We start from the raw sequence: 27136 nt of genomic DNA, 5'->3' as shown, positions 1-27136 counted from the left end.
GCATCAGATGTGGTTTGAGCAGCAATTATAAACATGACTACCTAACGAATCAAGTATTCAAGTAAAGGGTTAGCAAAGCAAGAGTTATGAGGTCATAAAATTCTAGGGGCAATAGCTCGTCATTTAAAAAAATTTACAGAGAATGAGGTAAATTTGTCAACATAAATTGAGATGTGAATTCCTAAAATATTCCTCCCAACTAACCTTAAAAAGGTGAGGCAATTGGAGCAAATTTTCACTTGGAGCTATATGCTGTTATGGCATGTAACACTCATTTTCACCAGCAAGGTGGGATCTCACACTCTTACATTTGGCAGGCTTACGCATGGTAAGTGTTGTCAGCTTTCATCTGTATTTGTAGTGAGGGTTCCCCAATGAGGACAGAGCTGTCAGTCTGCCCATCAAAAGCATTAACAGTCTGTCTCCTGGGATGAGATTGTTAATAGAACTTTCACGGCATTCCTCAAAGGACTAGCTAGCAATACTGGAACCTATATTGGACTATTTTATCTTCAAAAAGTGTTTTAGCTATGATTTTTGTTACTGTTCTTGTCCAGATTGACTCTATCTGTTGTATACCATGTTACCGCCTCACCTATGCCCCTACCTTAAACTTTCCAGTCAGGTATATAGTTTGATAAATCACAACCTGCATAGACTTAAGGTTAGAAGTCACACAACACCAGGTCATAGTCCGATAGGTTTATTTGAAATCACAAGCTTTTGGAGTGCTGCTTCTACGTCAGGTGTCATTTGCCTTCTGACTTTGTCCACCCCAGTCCAACACATGTACCTCCACATCATGTGTGGACATAAAACAAAGTTTAGTTTTGCAGCTACATCAGCAGATGCTGGTACATGATATCCACTTGCTTAATAAAAGCAAAACACTGCTAATGCTGTTAATTTGAAACAAACATGGAGAATGCTGGAGAAACACAGCAGGTCTGGAGCATCTGTGGAGAGAGAAACAGAGTTACCATTTTGAGTCCACTATGATTCTTCATCAAACAGATCTGGATTCTTCATTGTTTAACCACAAGGTCCATTCACACCTACCTTTCAATAGTCCCGATCTCTAGTTTTGTCATTGTTTTGCAATTGTTTCTTGTTGTACAATAACAAAGATTAAATTAGAAACATATTTTGAACATTTTTAGGAGCCAAAATGTTACTTGTTATAAACTTGACTAGTACTCCTGTCAATGATAGTGTGGTTGCAAGGATTTGAGCTCATAAACTAAGGTAATATTGCAATTATTGCAAGTATATACTCCACAGCTAGTGCTTCCAAATAAACCTGTTGGACTATAACCTGATGTTGTGTGATTTTTGACACTGTTAAAGGTGTTGATCTTCCAGTGAAACATTAACTGGCATCTCATTTGCCTATTCTATTTCTTCAAAAGTATGTTAATGATCACACCACACTATTTCAGAAAGAATAGGGATTCATTTTCACATAAGGGGTAGGCCATTTAGGACAGAGATGAGGAGAAACTTCTTCACCCAGAGAGTGGTGGCTGTGTGGAATGCTCTCCTGCAGAAGGCAGTGGAGGCCCAGTCTCTGGATTCGTTTAAGAAAGAGTTGGATAGAGCTCTCAAGGATAGTGGAATAAAGGGTTATGGAGATAAGGCAGGAACAGGATACTGATTGAGGATGATCAGCCATGATCATAATGAACAGGGTGAAATGGATTCTGACAAGTGTGAATGAAGGAGCTGTTTACATCCTGCCTTTCAACTGCTATACGAAAGATGTTGTAAAACTTGAAAGGGTGCAGAAAAGATTTGCAAGGGTGTTGCCAGGGTTGGAGAGTTTGAGCTATAGGGAGAGGCTGAATATGCTGGAGTTATTTTCCCTGGAACTTTGGAGGCTGAGGGTTGACCTTATAGAGGTTTATAAAATTATGAGGGGCATGGATAGGATGAATAGCCAAGGGTCTTTTCCCAGGGTAAAGGAGTTCAAATCTAGAGGGCATAGGTTTAACGTGAGAGGGGAAAGATATAAAAGGGACTCAAGGTTTAACTTTATCATGCGCAGAATGCTGCATGTATGGAATGAGCTGGCAGGGGAAGTGGTGGAGGCGGATTGAATTATAACATTTAAAAGGCATCTGGATGGGTATATGAATCGGAAGAGCTTAGAAAGGAATGGGCCAAATGCTGGCAAATGGGATTAGATTAATCTAGGTTATCTAGTCGGCATGCATGAGTTGGACTGAGGGTTTGTTTCTGTGCTGTACATCTTTATGAATCTATAACTTCATGACATTGAGTTATAAAATGCAGATGAGCTTTAAAAGAAAAAAGAAACACACAGTTTTGTGAGTGTCAGTGATAGTACATCCATATTGACTACTATCTTTCTAAGTTTTAGTGACGTAAGGGTCATCAGAGGCTCAACTAAATCTTATTGATCTACTTTGATATACACTATTTTTATGTGAAGATTGATAACTGAAGAAGAATGATAGATTACCCAATATAAGTATGATTGTCATTCCTTAAATAAATCACATTCAGCAGTTATCAAGATCTTTCTCTGCCTATTCTTGTGTCATGACAGTGGTAAAATATAAATGATCAATTGTCAACTTCCATCAATTAATTTTAAAAGCTGAGTGCTTCATGGAGTAAAATGATTATTAATAATGGAAGGATCATGTACCAAAAGTGGACGCAGTGATTACCTGAGCAAAGATTGTGGCAAATTCAGAAAACCAGTATAGAATACATTGAATTATCTGGGCTAAACCAAACTAGCATGGGTTTCCTCTGGGTGCTCCAGTTTCCTCCCACTGTCCAGAAGTATACAGGTTAGGTGGATTACCCTGTGTGCTAAATTGCCCTGTAGTGTTCAGGTTAGGTGGGTTAGCCATGGTAAATATAGAGTTATGGAGATAGGGGAGAAGGTTGGTCTAAGTGGAAAGTTCTTTGGAGGGTTGGTACAGAATTGATAGGATGAACAGCCTCTTTCTGCACTGTAGAGATTCTCTGATTTTTAAAAAATTGTCATAATATTTAAAGACTTTGAATCAGTCAACTGGTCAGGTGCCAAGAAATTTTCATCTCCTGTTTTGATTTACACTTGAAAAAGAAATTTCACATATTGTACACTGGCCTGAAAAGACAATGGAACCAATCGTGGGAACACACAAAGGGATCATATTTCACCAGCTGATTTTCAAAATGGCAGAGAGAGAGATAGAGAGAGGGTTTGGGGGAGGGGGAGGATGGGTGTACATAGAAAGAGAGAGAGAGAGAGAGAGAGAGAAAACCAGGAAGTAATGAGGGATTGTGAGAAGGGAAAACAGAAATTACGGGTGATTTGAACATGCATATTGATTGTATTAATCAACTCGGCAAGGGTAACCTGGAAGAGAGGTTCCTTGACACCAGTTTATAGTCCAATGGTTTATTTGAAATCACACAAACTTTCAGAGTGCAGCTCCTTTTTTCATAACCATCTATAAGGTCGACCCTCAACCTCCTATGCTCCAGTGAAAAATGTTCCAGTCTTTCCAGTCTACTTTTATATCTCAAACCTTCCATTCCTGCCAACATCCTGGTTAATCTTTTATGAACTTTCTCCAGTTTAATAGATTATTCCTGTAATAGGGCAACCAGAACTGCAGACAGTACTCCAGAAGCGGACTCACCAACATCCTGTACAACCTCAACATGAAATCCCAATTCCTATATTCAAAGGTCTTTGCAATAAAGGCAAGCATGCTAAATGCCTTCTTAATCACACTGTCTACCTGTGATGCAAATTTTAAAGAATTATATACGTGGACCCCTAGGTCCCTGTGTTCTAAAACACGACCCAAGGCCCTACCATTAATTGTATAAGTCCTGTTCTTGTTTGTATTACCAAAATGTCAGTACTGAGGGAGTGTTGCACTGTTTCAGACGGTCAGTACTGAGGGAATGCCATATTGTCGGAGGGTCAGTGCTGAGGGAGCGCTGTGCTGTCAGAAGATCAGTGCTGAGTGAGTACCACACTGTGAGAGGGTCAGTGCTGAGGGAGTGCTGCACTGTCAGAGGATTAATCCTGGCATTTATTGCAAAAGACCGGATTACAAAAATAAAAACGTGTAGTTACATCTATAACCACTCTGAGGGAGTGCCACACTCTTAGAGGGTCAGTGCTGTGGGAATACCATACTGTTTTAGAGGGTCAGTGCTGAGGGAGCGTTACACTGTCAGAGGGTCAGTGCTGAGGGAGTGCATTGGTAAGACCGTACCTGGAATATTGTGTCCAGTTCTGGTCTCCTTACTTGAGGAGGGATGTGTTGGCACTGGAGACCCTTCAAAGCAGGTTAATCAGGTTGATTCCAGGGATGAAAAGGGCTGTCGTACAAGGAGCTGTTGAAAAGCTTGGGTTTGTACTCGCTGGAATTCAGAAGAATGAAGGGGAATCTGATCGAGGTACATAAAATGCTGAAGAGGATTGACAAAGTGGACATTGAATGGATGCTTCCCTTTGTAGGACAGTTGCAAACAAGAGGTCACAGAGTTAGAGTGAGAAGAGAAAGGCTCAAAACTGAGATGAGGAGAAACTACTTCTGTCAGAGTGTTGTGAATCTGTGGAACTCACTGCCCCATTGGGGGCACAGTCAATCTGTTATAGACTAGGCCTGACCACTCAAAACATTTTCAAGAAGGTAGCCCCGACTGTAACTTTGTTATTTGTTTCATGCAAGTGTACAGTGGATATTCCTGGAGTGAATTAGCTGGTCTGACTGCCAAGTTTTAAACAAACAGAATTTATTTATGGAATGAAACTAAACAAACCAAAAATAGAATACCCGAACGAGTTATCCTATCTAAAAACCCAACAGACTATCCTGACTTAATGATGCTGTTCCAAAATACTTGCACCAGTCTCAATAGCAAACCCCCTAGCACAAAGAATAAAAATGACATAAAAAAGCTCACGGGTTACGAAGTCAGAAGGGCAGAAAGAGGGAGAGAACTTCCAGTTTCAACTGTGATCCTGACTCAACTAACCTCCAAACTGAACTGACCTGCGCAGCTGGAGAGCTGGCTGCGCCCCCTTGATTATACCTTTTTTTAAGACATGAAAATCTTAGGCTGGAGGCATTATCTGTTCGGAGTAAACAAAAACGGTCCCAATAAACCTTTCAAACCCAGCCTAGTTGGAGCCTGGCCAATTACCCCCTCTCTGAAAAACAAACTCAAGGACACAGTAACCTTGTAAAAGGACCAGCTTTGTGACAAATCAACAGATTCAAGAAAGAAAAGCACATGTTTCTGATGAAAAGCAAGATAGTGGGCTCTGGGAAGCAAGCAGGAAAGTGAAGTTGAGGCCAAGATAAGATCAGCCATGTTAAATGGTGGAGCAGGCTCTTAGGGCTGAACTCCCTACTCCCGCTCTTAATTCCTATATTCCTTTGTTAGAGATGGGTATCCAGAACAAGACTTGGAAAAGTGTCTCTCTCATTTCATTTTCATCACCTCAAAAATCAGCACTAGTAATAAATCAAATCGGAGAAAGATTCACTTATTGAGAACCCAAGGATCTTGCTGAGGATACAAGATATCAACTAAACTGCTTGGTCTCAGATATAGCTACAACACTGCAAAGAGTTTAATAAACTTTTAAACTGCATAATTGTTTTCTTCTATGTATATATATCTCTCATATATACTAGAGTCGATCTTCCCTGCACCTGCAACACTATGTTCTGCATTCTGTTCTATTAGATTAGATTACTTACAGTGTGGAAACAGGCCCTTCGGCCCAACAAGTCCACACCGACCCACCTAAGCACAACCTACCCAGACCGATTCTGCAACATTTACCCCTTCACTTAACATTATGGGCAATTTAGCATGGCCAATTCACCTAACCTGCACATCTTTGGACTGTGGGAGGAAACCCAATCAGACACAGGGAGAATGTTCAAACTCCACACAGTCAGTCGCCTGAGGCGGGAATTGAACCCAGGTCTCTGGCACTGTGAGGCAGCAGTGCTAACCACTGTGCCACCGTGCTGGGACAGTAGCAACGTTGGTATGCTTTCTTGACTGGAGCATTGATGTGGGTGGACTAGAACAAATTGTTGGTGACATTAATTTCTAGGAACTTGAAGCTCTTGACTAACTCCACCTTAGCACCATTGATACAGACCGAGGAACATCTTCCACTCTACTTCCTGAAATCAATGACCAACCCCTTCGTGACACTTTACTTTTGGTTCCAGTTCAGCCCCATCCTCCTGCTCTTTGAGCATCTGGTGCAGAGCATTTGGGCAAATCAGAGGACCACCTCGGGAGGTCTTCTCTTGGGCCTGGCCAGGCTGATTATTAACAGATCCCAGCAGCAGACTGTGAGGGGGAGGTTGTCATTTCTGGTGGCTGCTTGCCTCTTTTCCACAGTTCGGTTTGGAGAAGTGAACAGGAGCACACAATGTCCATCAATGCTCTCGTCACTTTTAGGGAGAACAAAAATGCAAGGTATTATTTGTTTGGTTAGCACGTAAAACAATACTTTTCACTGTATCTCGGTACATGTAACAATAACAATCAAAATCAAATTAAATATTATATTTCTACAGTATCTATTGTCCCCCTTTTTAAAATTTTATTTAAAATTTATTGGATGTTTGCATCACCAACTAGGTCAGCATTTATTGCCCATTCCAATTGGCTCATTAGGAAGTTAAAATCCAACCACGTTGTTGTGGGCCTGGAGTCATATGTAGGCCAGACTAAGTTAGGTCCTTGACAGACCTTGGTGAACCAGATGGATGTTTGCAACAATCAACAGAGTTACATGGTTACTATGAGATCATCCATTTCATTCCAGATTTTTATTAAATTCAAATTTCACTGTCTGCCATGGTAAAATGTGAGTGCATGTTATGAGAGTAATCTAGGCTTCTAGATTACTGACCCTGGTGGGATATTTGATTTTATGATTTTTATTGCAGCTAGTAAGTAATAAAATTTCTTTCATTCATGCAAGAAACACTTGTAAATGACTCTTTTGATTAATGCAATGTTTTAACGGAAGCATGCTGAAAAGAATGAAAAATTGTTGTGGCTGATCGAGAGAGATAAAAACAGGGAGGCTAAGTCAGCACTCTAACTGTTTGTAACACTGCTTTCTCTCTGTAATACAGAGAACATCGATCATCCGAAAGACCCAGGTGGGGAGTATTTTGTGCAGATAATCGAATGTTCGGATAAGTGAATGCTGGATAACACAATTTTGCTAAGCATCAGGACCTTGCTATCTTGTTCGGATAATCGAAAATTCAGATTATCGAATGCCAGATAATTGAAGTTCCTCTGTACTCTCAATAGCAATGTTAGAGCTTAAAATTAAAGTATGGAATTGTTGGTATCCTTCTGTCTGTGAAGCTAGATTCATTGCACTTTTCTCACTGAGAACTGGGTTACGGAGACAGCCAAACCATACTGAATCTCTCCGACAGCACCCTGACTGACAGTCTACTTGTCTGATTTGAATTTGAACAAGTAAATTTAATAGTTCCTGCTGCATCTCCCTGCCAACCATGGCCCCACAAATCAGCATCATCTTTTACAAAATCAGGAATTGCTGATAAACTCAGCAGGTCTGGCAGCATCTGTGGAGAGAAAGCAGAGTTAACGTTTTGGGTCCAGTGACCCTTCTTCAGAAAATCATCTCCTTGTGCTGTATTTACTTTTCCTTTCTAAAATGTTTTTGGGGTCCTAGTCCACAGAGTACAAGACAAAACGTTTGACTTCATGAGCTGAATTTTGTTTTGGCTAAGTTTGAGTTGTGATGAGTTTTTTTTTTCACACGTTTGCATTAACCTGATTCACTATCATAATTACAAATCTAGCTAACTGAAGGGAAAAGTAGCATTTAAGAAGGAGTTAAATCTGGGGCAAAGCCCATTGGTCATCACTAACTTTGTGAGCTGTGAGGAAATGAATGAACAACTTCCGATTTATTTAATGTGGCTTTAAGAAATGGCCTTGTGGTGACATTCTTGAAGACTTTGTCAATAGTCATGTGAATAAAAATATTTTGTTCAAAGTTCAGATCTCCACTATAATGAAGAAATTATGCCACCAGGGATAACAAAGAAAAGCCCATGTGAGGCATCAGGAAACTAGTCATTCAATAATAAAAGTCAGATTTACTTAGTCACGATTCTTGACGTTTTCAATTACAAGAATGCCTCAGATGAATGAAAACAGTAATTTAAGGGTAAGCTGGTTACGTGAGAATGGATTAGTGGTGCTGGAAGAGCACAGCAGTTCAGGCAGCATCCAAGTAGCTGGTTACGTGAGAATGTTTAGTTTTTGAATACAAAGTAGCAGCAATCTGAGCCCAATCCTGCAGGGTTTAGATCATGAAAGGAGGTGACATTTACAGATCAGGCTTCCCCAACAGGCAACCTGATCTGTGGACCACAATATGCCCTCCCACCTCCCCCCAAAATGGTCCTGTCAGTCTGGCCACTGGGTTTCCAATTACAGGAAGGACAACTGGAAGATTCTGCAAAGATGTGTTCCTCCACTTAGACCCCGATCTGGTCTGGTGTTTGCTGCTGATCAGTTCATGAGTCAGCTGATCAGCAGCACCCCATGTGGGAGAGACATGGCTGCTGTTTGGACGAGCAGCGAGCTGTGTAAAATGGGAGTAATTTCATTCGGCCCACAGCTGAATGGGGAGCAAGACTGTGGGGATGGGATGACTGCCGGCTTGTGTAGTAAGTGGGTAAGAGGTCCAAAGTCAGGACCTGAATACAAGGAATCGGGAGCGAATTGGAGGCGAGAGTAGGATCCCTCTTCCTTGTGCCTGGTCAAGAGCTAGCAGTTTAGAGTTTCTCTGAATAGTTGGAGATGTTTGTTCTGGACATTGCAGACAGAGGGAAATTGACCTGGCATTTCCTGGATGTTTTGATGGATAGGATGATGCAGAGGCGGGACATCTTGTTTGCCCAGGACTGGCAGAAGAGACCAGGGCACCAGATCCCACCAACCTGGTCTGAGGGTGCCATCCAGGTCATGTGATCTTAATATTCCAGAAGAATGCCAATAACTTTCTCCACTCTTCCAGGGTAAGTGCCATCATCTGCTACCTTACACTCACTCAATCGTTGCTAATGCCTCCTACCAAGCCTCATGCTCTACCACTCTCACCAATGCATGCAACACCTTTCCTCACGTGCACGCACCCCTCCAATTGCCCCAAAATTAACAAAACTGAATGGCCTCTGTGCTGCTCACTTACTCACTTTGGACACCCCATCATCATTTGCACCCACACTAACAGCAGTGTCACCTACTTTTGTCTCAGACAATCTCTCCCATTCTCTCATTCCAAGAGAAAGTAGCCCATAATAGTGCTGAAAAAGCCAGGATAGGTGATGGGGTGGAAGACATTGGGTACCTTACCCCTATGAAAGAGAAGTTGGGCCTGCACTAGCGAGGATTGGAACTGGTCCTTTGGAGATGCTGGAGCATCCATATCCTGGCAACAAAAACAGAAGCATTGTTCATTGTTGTACTACTCTCCCATTACTCTCACTGTGAATGTATTACTAAAATACCACAACCTCTAACCCTTGGTCATGATGCTTTTTCTCTTCTGTTTCCAGCGGATACCAGTGGTTCTATTCTTGAGTCTGTTTGCAAGTTGATTTGTACACAAGTCAGAACACAATGCAGGACAGTATAAAGTAGTCATTCATAAATGTCCATACGTTGAATGTTTTAAATTGTGTGCCTGCATGGAATTGTAATTCGGACACTCATAAATTAGAGATTCCCTTTGTACCTTCCTCGCTTGTCAGCATCATGGACATAAAAAAGGCTCGAATTTTGCATAAAATGTCCTCAAATTAAAAAGATTTTTGCAAAGTTGTGACACCAAATTCTCTCCAAAGCTAAAGTCTGGTTTATGACAGGGCTACCTCTTTACTTCAAAATAAACTTGATATCTGTCATTCAATGCATTAGCACGATTATTCATGTAGAATGACCAGATGCTAGTTTCTGTCTTCTTAAAATTATCAAATTGCATAAAACACTAAAAGAGTTTTTGAGATGCTAAGGCATTAAATAAATCATGATTATTCTTATCGTTATTTTAATCTTACCTGCCACAAGCAATGAGAAAACCTGGCTAACATTAATATGCTCACTAAGACCAATGCTGTATCTCAGATACTATCTTCACATTGTAGAGATGACCTCATTTCTTGATAAGCAGTAGCAGATATTGCATAGTTTATTTGGCAAAACAGGATGCAGCTCATCTTCCATCTTTTAATGGAGGGCCAGCTTAGATTTTTAAACTACAAACTGGAGTGGGCCTTGATGTCATGATCAAAAACAAGAAGGCTATCAACTCCGTCAAGCTGAAATGTCCAGGATGAAAGCAACATCCTTATTAGCCTCATACTTATTGGTATTTGGAAGCCACAGGAATGTCAGAAAGAAGAAGAAAATATAACTTGTGATTACTGTACACCACATACATTTCTATAAGCTATTGTCATCATGGTATTCAAAGTCATCTATCTAGTTTCTACACTGAGGATTCAGGACTTCAGTATAATAGTTAGTTTCCACGTTTGTTGGTACATTGAACAAAATTATGCCTGAACAAAGTCAAAAGTTACAGGACATTTCCAATCATTCACCTTATGAAAACAATCTCATACAGGGTGTAATTTTAAAGATCCAACATACAAACATTTCCTTTATCTATGGACAGCTGCTTTATATTGTTCTGCATTGTGTTCTGACTTGAGTACAAATTGACTTGTGAATGGATTCAAGGACAGAGCCTGCCTGTACAGACTTTATAAGACTTCTAACCATATCAACTCAGAGCTTTAGGGAACATCTCTGGGACACCCGCACCAATCAACCACACTGTCCTGTGGCCCAACATTTCAACTCCCCCTCCCACTCTGCTGAGGACATGGAGGTCCTGGGCCTCCTTCACTGCCACTCCATCACTACCAGACGCCTGGAGGAAGAACGCCACATCTTCCGCCTTGGAACACTTCAACCCCAGGGCATCAATGTGGACTTCAACAGTTTCCTCATTTCCCCTTCCCCCACCTCACCCTAGTTCCAAACTTCCAGCTCAGCACTGTCCCCATGAATTGTCCTACCTGCCTATCTTCTTTTCCACCTATCCACTCCGTCCTCCTCCCTGACCTATCACCTTCACCCCCTCCCCCACTCACCTATTGTACTCTATGCTACTTTCTCCCCATCCCCACCCTCCTCTAGCTTATCTCTCCACGCTTCAGGCTCTCTGCCTTTATTCCTGATGAAGGGCTTTTGCCCAAAACATCAATTTTACTGCTCCTCGGATACTGCCTGAACTGTTGTGCTCTTCCAGCACCACTAATCCATATCAACTCATGTGTACCATGACATATCATTAGTAATATGACAGCACAAATATGAAGATGTGACAGTCCAGTAGGACAATGCCATTGACCCAAGCTTTTCCTCAAAGTGTAAAATGACTCTTGACTGTCCATTGCATTCCACAAACCAAAAGTTGCATTATGATTTATTTTTCGAGTTACCATTTTCATTTTTGAGTGTGAGTTGCTCTAGTTTGTTAATACTTTTATTAAAAACACATATTTTTGTCTTCAAACAAATACCTGACTCCTAATTGGATTACACCACTTCTGAGTCCCGAAAAAACAAGAATGCAATACTAATTTGGATGAAAGATGTCAGGACCATAGGGTACATAACACTTATATAAGCCATAAAAACACAGACATGTAGGTGTTATGGATCTCAGTTCTCATTGTGAAACAAAAACTTGTTTTCCCAAAAGCAGAATAATAAACATTAAAAAAAACTTTGCCAGTTGTGACCATTATTACTTTGAGGAATATTTGCAAAACAGTTGCTTTCCTTTGATCTTCTTCAAATGCATAAGGATGGCTTACAGCTGGAAACCCCCATATGAAATTTCCATGCGTGTTTATGTATTTGCAGGCCTGTGAGTTCACACTAAGCTGTGTGAAGTTGTGATGTTTGGCAGGTTCGCAGCAGTGCTTGGGAAAATTCTCAGGATATGTCAGACTCTGGAGAATGTTTCAGTTTGCAAGCAGGCGTTTTACAAAATCGATCGCATTTCTTTTGCCATCAGCTTGTCGAAATGTAATTTGCAGAGCCCTGTAAGTTCAGGGGCTCTGTTGGGTTGAACAGAGCTTATATTCTGAACTGACTACTCTGTGTTAAATCTTGCCAGTTAACTTAATTGTCCTTTCGCTGACACTCATTTGTGTAGTTCAGAACATAATTGCTCTTGGAGAATATGATCTATACTTTTATTTACAATATCACGAGAAAGCCTCAAAACCAATGAACTCATAAATTAATGCTCTGGGGTTCAAAACCTAGGGGCAGGTTTATCATTGCTGGTGAGTCAAATGGGGGACAGAAGCTAGCACGGAGAACAGACAGTCATTTAATGTGATTTTCCCAGAACTAACCTATTACTGATCAAAGTGTGTTTTTGCCATCTACTTGAGAATAGATGGCATGATCTCGAATCTAGCTGGAAAATAGGGAACCCTCCAGCTTGGAAGTTGTATCGAGAGGTGGTATCCAATGTGGTAAAGGAGAACATTTCAAATAGGGGTGCCATCTCCCCAAACATTTTCAAATTTGATAATGGTCTCCCCTGCTGGGTTGCTCTTGTTGGAGGGGAGCACCTCCCACAGGTGACCCTTGGTACTGCTAAATTAAGGTGGCAGTGAGAGTAGCTAATCCTGCCTGCATTGTTCTTTGCTTCCTGTGGGGTCTGGAGGCAGACTGGAAAATCTCAGCTGGCCTCAACATCAACCTTCAATAGGCACTTAAGCAGCTCAACTGACTACCAATTAACAGTGGGCAGGCTGCCCTCACTCTCTTCCTTTTGCAAACAGGAAAATGGATGGAATGGAAATGGTACTGTTTCTGAAGAGAGCATTAAGCTCTCCTCAATGTGATGAAATCACAAGGACTTGGGTGGGACAAAGGGAGAATAGATTATGAATTTGTAGGAAGACTCCAAAGTCTCCTCATCGTCCGAGTAACAATATCTAACTTGCTAATAATTACTTATACCTAATATCTATCTCAAAATAAGCTATATTTTTTTAAAAGAAAAGAGCCTCTGCTCTTGAAGGCTAAGCATTTATTCTCTACCATTATAAATGAAGTAGGACCTTAGACCAAGTGAAGGAAAGAGGATGGTCATGACAGAAACATAACTGGATATAGCCTGTGAACTAGCACAGAGGCTGTTGGGGTTGAAGCTCTATGGCCCAACTACCATGCTTTGGCCACTGGCATTGGCTAAAAATCCAGATGCTAGTTTCTAAAGTGCTTATCACAATGCAAAAAAAATTCACCAGGAGTTAGTGGAGTCCAGTATTGTTCTAAGTAATGCTAACTTTTATTAATATGGCACCATTTCGTTTGAAGCCCTTGGCACTTTTTTCCTGACCTCCCTCCTATGTATCAATAGGCTTTGAAAATACAAAGCTCACACTTAACATTGACGGAAAGTAAACTTATATATGTAGACCTTATTAAAAGATTGAAGTGAGAGTAATTCTGCAATACATGTTTGCAAAGTAAGAAATTCTAAATAAAATTAGTTTGGTGACATTATCAGAAATATCTTTTTGAAGCCTTTTCATTCAAATAGGAACTCAATCTCCTGTTAGTTGTCTCTTGTAAATTATAGAATTGTTCTATGTTTATGCCAAAAGCATTTTTTTCTGCTTAAGTTTGTTTGAAGTACCTTGAATGGTTTATTGCCAAACTAAATTATAAAGCCAGGTTCATTGAAACTGATGAAGGGTACTTCTAAAATATTAAAACATAAAACTAAAACAGTCATTGAAGGTCCCTCATTGTGTAATGTTGATTGCTACAGAGCAGATAGTGCCAGCTTTCATTCTCATTCTGTGGTCTCAATTCACATTGACATCAACATTCCTGAACTAAAGAAATGTAAAAGTCTGCCACGGTTATCACTCCTGATTACTCCCAAATAATCCATGTGCTATGGCACTGAGCTAGTAGATGAGGACTCTGACCCAATCCTACAATTTACTAACTGAGAGTCTAAATTGCTACCACTAAACAACAGACATAAAATGTGTCAGTCCTTTGGTTGAAGTTATTGTACAAGGCAATAGGTCTGAAGGAGTTATCTTGGAAGCTTTGGAATATCTCTGCCAATGTTATCTAAATGACTGTTCTTGTGAGGATCTGGTCAGTTTGTTGTTAGTCATTTCTATAGTCCACGCTGTGCAGCATTTACCTAATTATTATCTCAGAGATAATAAGGTCCCTAACCTTGTGTCAATATAATCAACCAGTCTTAAGGTAATATAACCAATTATCTTACTATAACATAAGAAACTATTTCTTGTTGCTCAAGTATGTACCTCTTCTGCCAAAGATGTAGTGTATTGTAGTGTAGTTCCCCCATTAATACTAATAAACCCTACCAGAAGAAAGATAAGTGGCAGCAAATCTTCCAAAAGAAAATCCTATCACAAATAGGTGCCAGTTGTGGGCATCTCCAAAAACACAGATGGTTATTCTTTTAAGAGTGAGGCACATAATGAATGTCAACAGACAATTTGACAGGTGAAACTCTTCCTGGTGGAACATGATCTCCCCAGCAGAACTTTCAAAAGGGGCCTTTGGAGAATGAGCAAGAATGAAAACTTTCGCTGATCTTTCTCTTCCCTTCCCTTCCATCATCGAAGTGAATTGTAAACCTCCAGCTGGTGCCCCAGCTGAGATTAACTCATGTAACTCAGACCGATCAGATGTGTAAAAGATAACATCAAGGTGTGTCAGTACATTGACTCAATTAAAGGAATAGCTGTCCCTCCCAACCATTTTTTCATTTGAGAGTGGGAATTCTGTGGAGAGAATTTAGAGCTCCCTGGTTTCCACTTCTTTGTGCACACAGAACATTATAGGTTAATTTTGACCATGAAAACTATTTCTGGATGGTAAGCTAGAGGAGATCCTTGTTAGGAAGGAAGATGTGTTGGGCATTTTGAAAAACTTGAGGATAGACAAGTCCCCCGGGCCTGACGGGATTTATCCTAGGATTATGTGGGAAGCAAGAGAGGAAATTGCAGAACCGTTGGCAATGATCTATTTGTCTTCACTGTCAATGGGGATGGTGCCAGGGGACTGGAGAGTGGCGAATGTTGTGCCCCTGTTCAAAAAGGGAATAGGGATAACCCCGGGAATTACAGGCCAGTTAGTCTTACTTTGGTGGTAGGCAAAGTAATGGAAAGGGTACTGAGGGATAGGATTTATAAGTATCTGGAAATACACTGCTTGATTAGGGACAGCCAGCACGGATTTGTGAGGGGTAGGTCTTGCCTTACAAGTCTTATTGAATTCTTTGAGGAGGTGACCAAGCATGTGGATGAGGGTAGAGCAGTGGATGTAGTGGACATGGATTTTAGTAAGGCATTTGATAAGGTTCCCCATGGTAGGCTTATGCGGAAAGTCAGGAGGCATGGGATAGTGGGAAGTTTGTCCAGTTGGATAGAGAACTGGCTAACCGGTCGAAGTCAGAGAGTGGTGGTCGATGGTAAATATTCAGCCTGGAGCCCAGTTACAAGTGAAGTTCCGCAGGGATCAGTTCTGGATCCTCTGCTGTTTGTAATTTTTATTAATGACTTGGAAGAGAGAGTCGAAGGGTGGGTCAGTAAATTTGCAGACGATACGAAGATTGGTGGAGTTGTGGATAGTGAGGAGGGCTGTTGTTGGCTGCAAAGGGACTTAGATACGATGCAAAGCTGGGCTGAGGAGTGGCAGATGGAGTTCAACCTTGTCAAGTGTGAGGTTGTCCATTTTGGAAGGACAAATAAGAATGTGGAATACAGGGTTAACGGTAGGGTTCTTAGTAAGGTGGAGGAGTAGAGGGATCTTGGGGTCTATGTGCATAGAAATTTGAAAGTTGCCACTCAGGTGGATAGAGCTTGTAAGAAGACCTATGGTGTATTAGCATTCATTAGCAGAGGGATTGAATTCAAGAGTCGTGAGGTGATGTTGCAGCTGTACAGGACCTTGGTAAGGCCACATTTGGAGTACTGTGTGCAGTTCTGGTCGCCTCATTTTAGGAAAGATGTGGAAGCTTTGGAGTGCAGAGAAGATTTACCAGGATGTTGCCTGGAATGGAGAATAGGTCGTACGAGGATAGGTTGAGAGTGCTAGGCCTTTTCTCATTGGAACAGCGAAGGATGAGGGGTGACTTGATAGAGGTTTATAAGATGATCAGGGGAATAGATAGAGTAGACAGTCAGAGACTTTTTCCCCGGGTACAACAGAGTGTTACAAGGGGACATAAATTTAAGGTGAAGGGTGGAAGGTAGGGGGGGATGTCAGGGGTAGGTTCTTTACCCAGAGAGTGGTGGGGGCATGGAATGCGCTGCCCTTGGGAGTGGCAGAGTCAGAATCATTGGTGACCTTTAAGCAGCAATTGGATAGGTACATGGATAGGTGCTTAAGCTAGGACAAATGTTCGGCACAACATCATGGGCCAAAGGGCCTGTTCTGTGCTGTATTGTTCTATGTTCTATGTTCTATGTTCTATGATGTTATCTGAATGGCACCAGCTGTGAAAATCCCAGCAATACTGACTGCTGAGCAAATTTCTGATCTTCATTAAATTCTGGCTTTGATTATATAAAGTCAATCTATTTTCTGGACTTCTTTTTATACATCAAATTGAAATTTATTTTGGGAAAATTGCAGTGCACAGCTGTAACCCACGTGGAATTGAATGGACCTCCATTTGTTGTATATATTATTAATCCTTCTCTGTACTTGAACATGTGGGCTGGAAATTTTCATTTAACCCAGTTGCCTGGAAATGATAACTTTCCAGCCTTCACTTACTGAATACCAAAAAAGGCTCATGGATATATCTCTGGCTTTTTGTCCCTGTACTCATCTTATAGATTTTATCTTCACTTCAGCAACCTAGGGCCTTGGTCACTGTAGTTGCTGGGTCTCATTTGATTAGCACTGAGCCACGTGGACAAAGAAGCCACATATCCTTATACCCATTCTACTAGCTAAGAGAACCACTCAGGACACTCCATTTGCTCTTGCTGACCCAAGCTTGTGAGACATGCATTCAGCCAATGTTTCTGCTCATGATCATTAGCTAGTGACCAGTGTGTGTGTGTGTGTGTGTGTGTGTGTGTGGATGCTGGTGACTTGGAGGAGTGGAGGGAGTGGAGATAGCAGAGTGAGTGTGGTGTCCTTCATGACAGAACAGACTGGCATCGTTTGGTGTGCTGTCTCATCACAGGAAATGGGTGAGGCACTGGACAATGTTACCACCACCTACTGGAGTCCAGCATGAATCAGGAAAGGAGGGAAAAAAATTTGGGGTCAGGGTGGGTTACAAAAAAAAGGAATATTTAAAGATGTAAGATGAACGGCCAGAATGTGCTAACTTAGTCATTAATAGAATGAACTGTGAGTAGATCAGTTCCAAACATTGATTGAAAAAATGTAACAAGATCAATAACTAATTGCATTAACATTAGTCATGAATATATTTCAGTTACTTGTTCACTCTCCCCTGTTAGATTTCCAGAAACTCAGAACATGCTGCTTATTATATTGCCAGAAAGCAGGAAAATCCCCTTCCCCCACTCACTTCCCAGTCTCTCCTTCCACATGCCAATTTTTCTTAAAAGGGGAGGCAGCTCTGAAACTTTGATTATCATTTCAGTGTCCACCAGCACTGAATATATTGAACAGTGCATTCTTTAATCTAACCATTGATTAAAAGTTAAGGTCACTTACAGTTTATTCAGAAATTCTTCCTTGATAATTTAATTCAAGGTACTCTCATGAAAGGCATTTTATGGAAAATTATTTTTGATCAATCAGCTGGACACATGATTGGAACTTTTAGAAACAGAAACTTTTCATAACACCAAAAATGTAACTTGAAATTCAGCCAAAGATGGTTACCCTATTACTGCACTTTCCACAAAGATGGCTACCCCGTGACTGCACTTTCCATGTTTCCGTCCATTTGAATGCAGCTGACATGTCAACAAAATCCTTTGTAGGCAATTGCCTCCTGGGGAAAATGAATGGTCCACATATTTTGTTCCATTTGGAACCATCAAGGGATTCACCTGCTCTGTTCACCTGTTGGGAATGAACAATAATCTATTATCACTGAGGCAAAGGTCCTGAGAGAGCTTCCCATCAATTATCTAATCTTGAAATACACAGGCATAAAAATATTTGGATCTCTAGGCAGTTGGAGGGGAATGGAAATGTGATAGGCCATCCCATTGTATTTAATCGAACAGTTTTATGTGCAGAACTGGGATCAGTAGTTGAGATGATGAAATAGAAGGTTGAAGTGAAGTGCTTTCTGTCTATATATCTGCACGCTTTCCTGCAGTTGGACATACTTGAGAGTTACATTGATTTATTTTATTCAATTTTCAATCAGTTCATTCAAAATGGTTTTCACCCACACTATTGTTGGCATAGGGCAGAATTGTCCCTTCCCTGGATGTAATAAGAGAGACATATGATGGGGAAATAATTGGGTGATTAGGCCCCAGTGAAATACTTGCCCCTTTCTTGTGAATTAGGTGAGGGAGTCTTGTGGGAATATTCTTGACCCATAAACAATTAAAGTCCTTAAGTAATGAATAAATAGCTATTTATGGGCTTCAACCTTTTACTTCTTCATTTACCAGCCTTCCCGGTAGGCGAGGAATGTCTTTACTTTCCTGACTGGGAAACCTGGGTGACCGACCTGCCTGGTTCTGGGGACTCCAATCTTTCTGGCGGGGGTGGCCTCTGAAAGCTGTGGCCCTCCCCACTCCTTTTCCTACCTCTGGCCCACTCCCATTCCACCTCTCCACATGATCTGAACTCTGTAGCATGAAGAAGAAGAAGGAAAAATAATACTCATCTTCTTGCTGCTTGAGTAGGAGGCCTAAGTCTTAACTAATAGCTCCTCTCTAATTGGACAGTGGCTACTTTGATTGGCATCAAAGCCTGTGATAGGCCAAGAAATTCACCTAAACAATGCCTGATAGCTCTTAATGAGCTGAATGATGCGTGATAGGTTGGGTTATCTTGGCAAGGGAGCGGCTTGGTGATCACCACTTAACATGCCCGCCTGCTCACATGTGGTTGCAAAACTGAAAGATAAACATGGCCTTAAATAGTTACACAACATTCCCAGGAACAAACCTTTCAGCACAGCCTGGCTATGTCAGTTTTTAAGCTTCTTACAAGCCTTCTCCCCATCCTCATAGAAATAGAATCATTGCCAGCAGATTCCAGGCCAATTGAGACACTCCATGTCATTCAGGATTATTGATCTCTGATGGCTGGAAGTTTGAGAAGGGCAGCACAGTGGTTCAGTAGTTAGACTGCTGCCCCATAGCACCTGAAACTTGGGTTTGATTCCAAGCTTGGGTGTCTATCTGTGAATCGTATTCTCCCTGTGACTGCATGGGTTTCTGCTGAATGTGCCAGTTTCTTGTCACAGTCCAAAGATAAGCAAGTTAGGTGGACTGGCCATGCTAAATTGCCCTGTACTGTCCAGAGATGTGCAAGCTAGGTGGAATTAACCATAGTAAGTACGGGCTTATGGAGATGGGGTGGGGTCTGGGTGGGATGCTCTTTTGGAGGGTCAATTCAGGCTCGATGGGCTGAATGGTGTCTTTCTGCACTGTGGGGATTCTATGATACATGTGTGCGGATATTTTTGTTTTATTGCATTGCTCTTTCATTCTGGTGCCTGTGTTGAATTTTACAGGTTCACCTTAACACTGCTGATATTATCGTGTTCCGCTCTGGGGGTTGAATTAAAAGAAAACACATTTCACTTCTGAGACTTATGCTCCACAGACAAGCCTGCGGTGCCTGTTCCTGCAGGACAGGGACACAATTCCTACATAACACAGCACACACCAGTGACCTTGAGCACCTGAAAGGAGGACTATTGCAGCGCCTTGGCACAAACAAATGCATACGCATGTTACATTGGAATGCCATATGCATTTGTGCTTTGGCACATTCATATTCTGCCTGAAATGTTCTCCAGATGGGGACAATGCATTAGAAAGAAAACTGACCGTGCAGGTACCAGAAAGACGTACAGTGACATGGCTGTACTCACTGCTCAGACAACAGCCACAGATGGATGACAATTGTGTGCACCTCCTCAATCTAACCTGCTGGAGCACAGGGTCATTGAGAGAGAGGAGATAGAGAAGCAGGGAGTGTCCTGTGATGAAGATCCTCATCCTGCATAATGGTATCTCCCGGAAGCCTTGAAGAGAAGGAATACCTGGAAGGATGTTAAGGTGCCTCGTCCCCCCCCTCACCCAGCCATTGCTGCACTGCATCCATTGCTACAAGCAGTGAGCACATTCACAACAGAACTCTGTGTTCTGCCAGATTTGGGTCACGTCATTTCCAATGAGGGAGCCAAGAGTTTGCAGTCCAGAGACATAACCGCAGTCAGAACTTGGAAGGGCTTCTCCACCTTTTCTTCAAGTCTGTGTGTAATATCTGTACCAGATGTTCCAATGCCTCTCTGATCAGGTCATGAACAGCCAATTCTGGAGGCTCGATATCAGCACTGGGCTTTGGACGGACCAAGTCTCCAGCAGTCCCGAGAGACCTTGGCTCTCACATCCTTTGTCAGCTGTGAATATTTGTGTGAGATTAGAATAGTTAGGTGGTTGTTTTTGACCAGTGCAGACTCAATGTGCCAAAGGGTCTTTTTTCAGTGTTGTAGACCTCTGTGGGTGTATGAGATGTGCTCACCAGCTTGTGATTCCAAATCTAAAGTAGAACATACCTCGACCGAGGCGAGTGTACCTGCAGGAGTGGAGGGTGCATGTGAATGCTGTCTCTGAGGGTTCTGCACGATCATTCACAGAGATGATGGTCAAGACAGAGTTAAGGCAAGGCTATCTCCACATCTTACTTTTTGATTTGCTGCAAAGGTCTGCAGTGGAGAACAAAAACAATAAGCTAAACAAAACAAACAACTGCGGATGCTGGAAATCAGAAATTGCTGGAAAATCGCAGCAGTCTCGCAGCATCTGTGGAGAGAAAGCAGAATTAACTTTTCAGGTCCAGTGACCCCACTTCAGAAGTGATTGCAGCTAGGAAAAGGTTGGTGTACATCCTGAAGATCGGGTGGGGGGAGTGGGCAGGAGTAAATGAGAGTGAGAGATAGAGCCCAGAGAGAGGGAGCAATAATTGAACAGACAAAGGAATAGGTTAATGTTAGCCTGGGAAAATCAATAGCTGTTATGTGGACAATTAGTAGCTGACAATGGGATGGTTGTAGTAGGAGTCCATGTGATGACAAGGCCAGGTGTGTATGGATTGGAGTAAAGATATGAAATAAAGTGCTGAGGTCCTAAAATGATTGAACTTGATATTGAGTCCAGAAAGCCACAGAGTTCCCATGAGGAAAATGAGATGCAGTTTTTCCAGCTTATGTTGAGCTTCACTAGAGCACTGCAGGTATCCCTCTAGAGGTGGCTAATGGTCCTTTGAACGTGGATGTTATTGGGGTGTTAAGTGAGGACCAGGAGAACGCTGTCACTATTGTGGGAGGGAAGAGAAGGGATTAAGGCCAAAGTACAGGAAATAGATTAGAGACAGCTAAGGTCCAGGACCATCTTTTACCCAGCTACGATCTGTTCTGAAGAAGGATGACTGGATACAAAACATGTTTCCACAATTACTGAGTTTTTGCAGCAATTTCTGAAAAACAATTAGCTGATGGTTGTGCACAATCCCTTTTCTCAACAATATTTTCACATGTTAGTCCTTTGTTGTAATTTGTCATTAGCAAATTGGAGGCATGCTTACTGGATCACGGTGAGACTCCAGTGAGACTCAATATTGCTGCAATTCTGGCCCAGTCCTGCCCAGAAAAGCCTCCTCAAAGTGGCAGAGAGTTTTTCCATTGGGTGTCCCTTCTCCAGTTGTGTGGCATGTGATTATGAGCACTTTCCTCCTGCAGACAAACCAAATGATAGAATGTCACCCCAATGAGTACATAAATATGTTATGAGCATCTGTGTTTCTGACAGCTCCTGAGTGCTCCTCAGTAAGTGCTTGACATACACACTGCCCTGTAGACTGGTGCAATATTCCCAGCATGAAGGGACTCCCACAGATTCAGCCCTTATGTCCCAAGTTCTGCTGAAGCTTGTAACCCCCACCCCCCACCATCTGGCAGCTCTCTGCATTCACATATTTCAATGGGTTACTGCCCTTCTGTGACATGTAGTGCCACTTAGACCGTTGCAGAGAGCAGCAGAACCTCATTGACCATCAGCTCCATGACCATGCACAGCTTAATTGCACCCCCTCCCTGTGAATTCATGTGGTGAATCACCCCTTCCCCAAAGATGTCTGCTCATTCATGTCTGCTCCTGAGGCCCACAGCCTTGCTACTAATGGAAGATTCCACTCACTGTATTAAGAAGCACTGGACATCACTCTGCCTATCATCCATTTGCTGGACCTATGAAACATCAATTCCATTTGGTCCCATGACTTTCTTCTCCATTCCCATAGCCCCAGAAACTTTTCCTTGACAAGTATTTATCCAGTTTCATTTCAAATGTTATTATTAAAACTGCTTCCACGAGCCATTGACACAGTGCATCCTGGATCAGAACCTGCCATGGCAAAATAAAATCTCCTCACCTCCCCTCTGATTATTCTGCCAATTTCTTTAAATCTGTGTCTTCTGCTGAAACACCAACCTTCCTGCTACTGGAAACATGCACTTGGTCAAACACATGCACAATATTCAACACCTTGGATAATTCAACCCGTTTGCAATATGTGGGCCAAAATGAAAGATTAACACACACAGATGTGTCTGAAGGTTTTTCTTTTACATCCAATTTGTGGTAAAGCAATAGGTTCTTTTCTCAGATGCTCTGCTGATGCACTCTGGTGTTTAGGAATGGTGTGCCAATTAATTTACCGTTGGTAATCAAGATTGCAGAAAGTCTCTGCCTGTCATTGTTTTTTACCATGTGTAATTGACAAGGTTCTCACATTGTCCTTTAATTTTCCACCAGGCAGTAAGTTTACTTTGAAATGCAACTTATAGTCAGAAACAAAATGCAGAATCGCTTGTTATTATTTGATTAAAACCATGCCATGGAATGACGCTGGGCCAACAACTCTCCTGTCACTGTGTTTTCTGAGTGATGTATGGGAAATGTAATGCTGCAGGGTCTGGTTATGGAAGATGTAGTACAGAATTCTCTTACGAGTGCACAAACCTACAACATTGGTAGATAGAGAAGCCAGCTGGCCCATTAAGCCTGCCCCACTTTATAATGGCTGGAAGAGCTGAATGTTGCTTCCCATTCCCACAGCCATGTAGTCCTCTGGGAGAGGTACATGAAAACAGAGAGGAAACCCAGCTCCAAGCAGGGAACAAATGCTCTGGAAAAAATTCTTCTTAGATACTGTCAGGCAATCAAAATCAGTCCAGGGGTCAAGTGTTAAACGTAAAGACATTACCCTCTGTATGACATGATCTCTGGCCCAGTCACAAGTTGTTTCAGCTTTCTCTGGAAGAGATTCATCATTCACCACACTAGCTAATCATAGGTTCCAGACACTTCTGCTCTCCAGGAAAAGAACTGCCTAATGCCTCTTGCATATTTTAAAAAATTGTGTTCTGTGATCTTGGAATAATAAAGACACTCCTCAGCTCTATTCAAATGCTGTTGCCTCTAAGTCAAATAAACCGAGGTCTATCCTGAGAATCTGGATGCCTGAAAGATCTGTGACATTAATTCTATTTCTCACAATATTATTTCCAGTGTATTCTCTTTTCATTTCATGTTTCTGGAAGCATTTTGCAGTTGCATTTATAAATGATGTGCTGTATTTATAATCCGGTATTGTGTTGCGAATTATAGCTTTAATTTCATGCTTTGAATTATATCACTAGTTTTGGAATATGCAAGAGGCTAATTAATTCCTCACTGGAACCATATGATAACGCATCTATTTCTGGGACAGGTTGGGCATTGGACTCAGGCATTTGGAAAAAAGATTCATTTTTTCTGGTGATGTAATAAAAACCTATAATCAGGCTCAAACATTAAAGTGATAAAATAAATGCGATAAATATTTAAAAATTCTGTGTAAGAGGATTGTGGAATTTGGCAGAACATTACATTTTATGAGAATTGAAAGCTTGTCACGCAAACTCTTTTTGACATCAATTATTCTTTGGGTTGATATTTATGATTTTCAACTCACTTTAAAGGACCTCACTGTACCTTAGTCAGGTTGCCATTCTCCCATCAATGGACCAGGGTAGTATCAGTAATCTAATTTACCAAGGAGCATCCACAGCTATGTCTAATGTCATCATTGTCATCATTGGACCTCTTCAAACTTATATTTTCAAGCAGAAAGCATAGGATTGAAAGATGAAAGAGATATGCCTTACTTAATTTCATACTTAAACCTTTCAAGACCTCAAGACATTTCAAAATGTTTCACAGCCAGTGAAGTACATTTGGAAATGCAGTCATTGTGGCAGTCTGAGTTCAGAACAGCAATGAAGTAAATTATCAAAGAGATGTCAATCAAGAAAGGAGAACAAGAGTGGGAACCTGGCTGATATTTCCCGTTCATGCTTCCAGGAACATTGGCTCCAGAGATAGCGTTGTTATATTTTATTGTTTTATTGTGCAATATACATGTTTGAATTTCCTAAGATGGTTCACAGATGATACTAATTTCTAAGTTTAGAAGAGTTTTAAAATAACTGCCATCACAAAAGAATGGGATCTTATAAGAGCTCGAACAACGTTGGCTATGATGTGGAATGTGGGAGATTTGTGAAAGAGGTCAAGCAAGGTCGACAAGCAGAAGCAACACGTTGCATTTTCAAACAAATTTCCAGGTGCTGAGACAAGATTCTCGCCGGGTAAGCAGCAAGATGCTTATTAACAGGAGGATCATCATTTGCTGTCGGCCTCATTAACTACAAATCTCACCTCATTAATTTGCAACTTCCTATTCTACCGCCTACCGCAATGAAATGAGACATTGGCATTTCTTGGCATGAAAGCCAGTCCTGGCAACTTCAGCTTGCACTTGCTCTCAGGACTGCCACCTTGGACTACCAGCAACAACATCTCAGGGCGCCAGCTGCATTGACCCCCATCCAGCAACACTGGCATCCAAAGCCTGCCAGTCTCTCAGAATCCTCAATGCATCTCTCCGATTCAGTTGAGTATAGTTCTGCATTATGTACCCCTTCTGTTCAGAAGGACTTGGGGTGGATGGCAACTGGGATTGCAATGTTGCTGCAAGGATACTTTGTGTGTGGGGATTAGATCAGGCTGCTCAGTTGCTTTGTCAGCACTCACTCACGGTGAGCCTATCTGGATGACCACAGCATCTCGGCCTTGCTTTGCTCCTCTCTGCCTTGTTGTGCTGGGCCCCCCCCCCTCAGCCAGAGTTACTGGGCTAAGATTACTTCTGCATTGCCATGCATTTTTATGCAGCCATAAAGCCAGGAAGCTTGTAGTTGTCAACAACCGTCAGTCAAGTCAAGCATGACAGCCTTCGGTCAGGGGGTCTCATTGCAGTAAGTCAAGGTGGCTTCCAATACTACTCCAGATGCTTGGACACAGCCAGTTGGTCACTCAGGGCAGTCAGGGTCATGACTCCTTTCCTCAAAGAACTGAATGTCAGGCAGCCCATCACCTGTCTTTGCACTTTCTGCTGTACTGTGGGCTGACACAATCTGATTGCCATTGTACTCATATTTCATTCCATCACAATTGAGATCCACACTTCTAGCCTGGAATTCTGACCTCTGACTCCTTCAGAAAGGCAGACCATAGCAGAAATTAACACAGGGTAGTTGGTTGGGGAAGAGGTGGGGTTGGGATTGGGGAAGTTCAAACCATGACTGCTTTTGCATCGGTCAGTATGCTGTGCTCTGGGTCTCAAAGAATTAGTAGAACAGCCTGACAGTTTGACAGCAGCAGTAAGGCAAATGCGAGGGTAGGATGGCAGTTTTAAGGGGTTAAAATGGCAGGTGTGTAGGATGCCAAGGTGGGTACGATGCCAGATAGTGTGTCATATGGGTATTGTGCCAAGTGGATAGGGTGCTAGTAAGGTGGAGTGCCAAATAAACAAGGTGCCAGGTAGTGTGTCAGGGAAATCTGGTAAGTCAGTGTCGGGGTGTATGGTCGGGTGTTCTGCAGCTCTTACCAGCAGCAGGAGGAAGGACATCGGAGTTGATGCATAACCAAGGAGTTAGGGCGCTAGACCAAGGTGGTGGCTGGTCCCAGTAACTGTGGAATCATTGACTTGGGTGGGGGCTCAGGTTGAGAGGGTTCTTGTTAGGGATGCAGGCATGTTAGGGTTTTGAGTAGGTTTAGTTTGGGGAGAGAATGGTTAGTTTGAGGATCAGTTACTGAGGGGTATAACTTGGCTTTTAATCATCTAATGTACCTGAATAACAATTAATATGATGGAGACATAACCATCCAAATTCACCAACAATAAGGTTTCCAGATGCCACGGAAATCTCCATTGGAATCTTCAATTGCATGAACAATTCCCACCGAGGCAGCTGTGTCCCGATTACCCGTCTGTGCTTTTATACTGACTACCTAGCTATCAGAATATCCAGGCCATGATTGGAAGTGCCAGTCTTGTCATTATCACCAGCTTCTTGGCTCTTTCTAACCCTCTCAACTACTTATTCTAAGTTACTGGTTATCAGGCTGGTCAAGAGTCAGTTTCACTTACAAACTCAAGGCTATTAAAGGTCATGCAGCTTTCTACATTTTTCTAAGAAAGTAGTAAAAAAAACCCGGTTATTCTGAAATGAAAATAGATTTGCAGACATGTCATCACTTGTGATAAACACCAGGCAGGAATTTGTGACCACAATGTCCTTGATGATGCAATCATTTTCTAACCTATACAAAACACTGTAAATTGATCTCAACAGGACCTTCAGACAGAGGGCAACAAATTTCTTGAAGCTTTGCCATGAATA

General features: G+C 41.9%; 1 long non-coding RNA gene across 1 annotated transcript in view; it reads left to right on the top strand.

Annotated features, from left to right (window-relative positions):
- The window catches only part of LOC140494690 (uncharacterized), a 38245-nt gene extending 18021 nt beyond the window's left edge, over positions 1-20224 (top strand). The window contains exons 2-3 of the long non-coding RNA XR_011964029.1: positions 8940-9089; positions 19859-20224. This is a non-coding gene — a long non-coding RNA (uncharacterized lncRNA). The remainder of the gene's footprint in view (positions 1-8939; positions 9090-19858) is intronic.
- Positions 20225-27136: the final 6912 nt, after the last annotated feature.

Source organism: Chiloscyllium punctatum, chromosome 24 (genome assembly GCF_047496795.1).
Source record: "Chiloscyllium punctatum isolate Juve2018m chromosome 24, sChiPun1.3, whole genome shotgun sequence".
NCBI classification, from domain to species: domain Eukaryota; kingdom Metazoa; phylum Chordata; class Chondrichthyes; order Orectolobiformes; family Hemiscylliidae; genus Chiloscyllium; species Chiloscyllium punctatum.
This window is presented reverse-complemented; position numbering and strand designations above follow the sequence as displayed.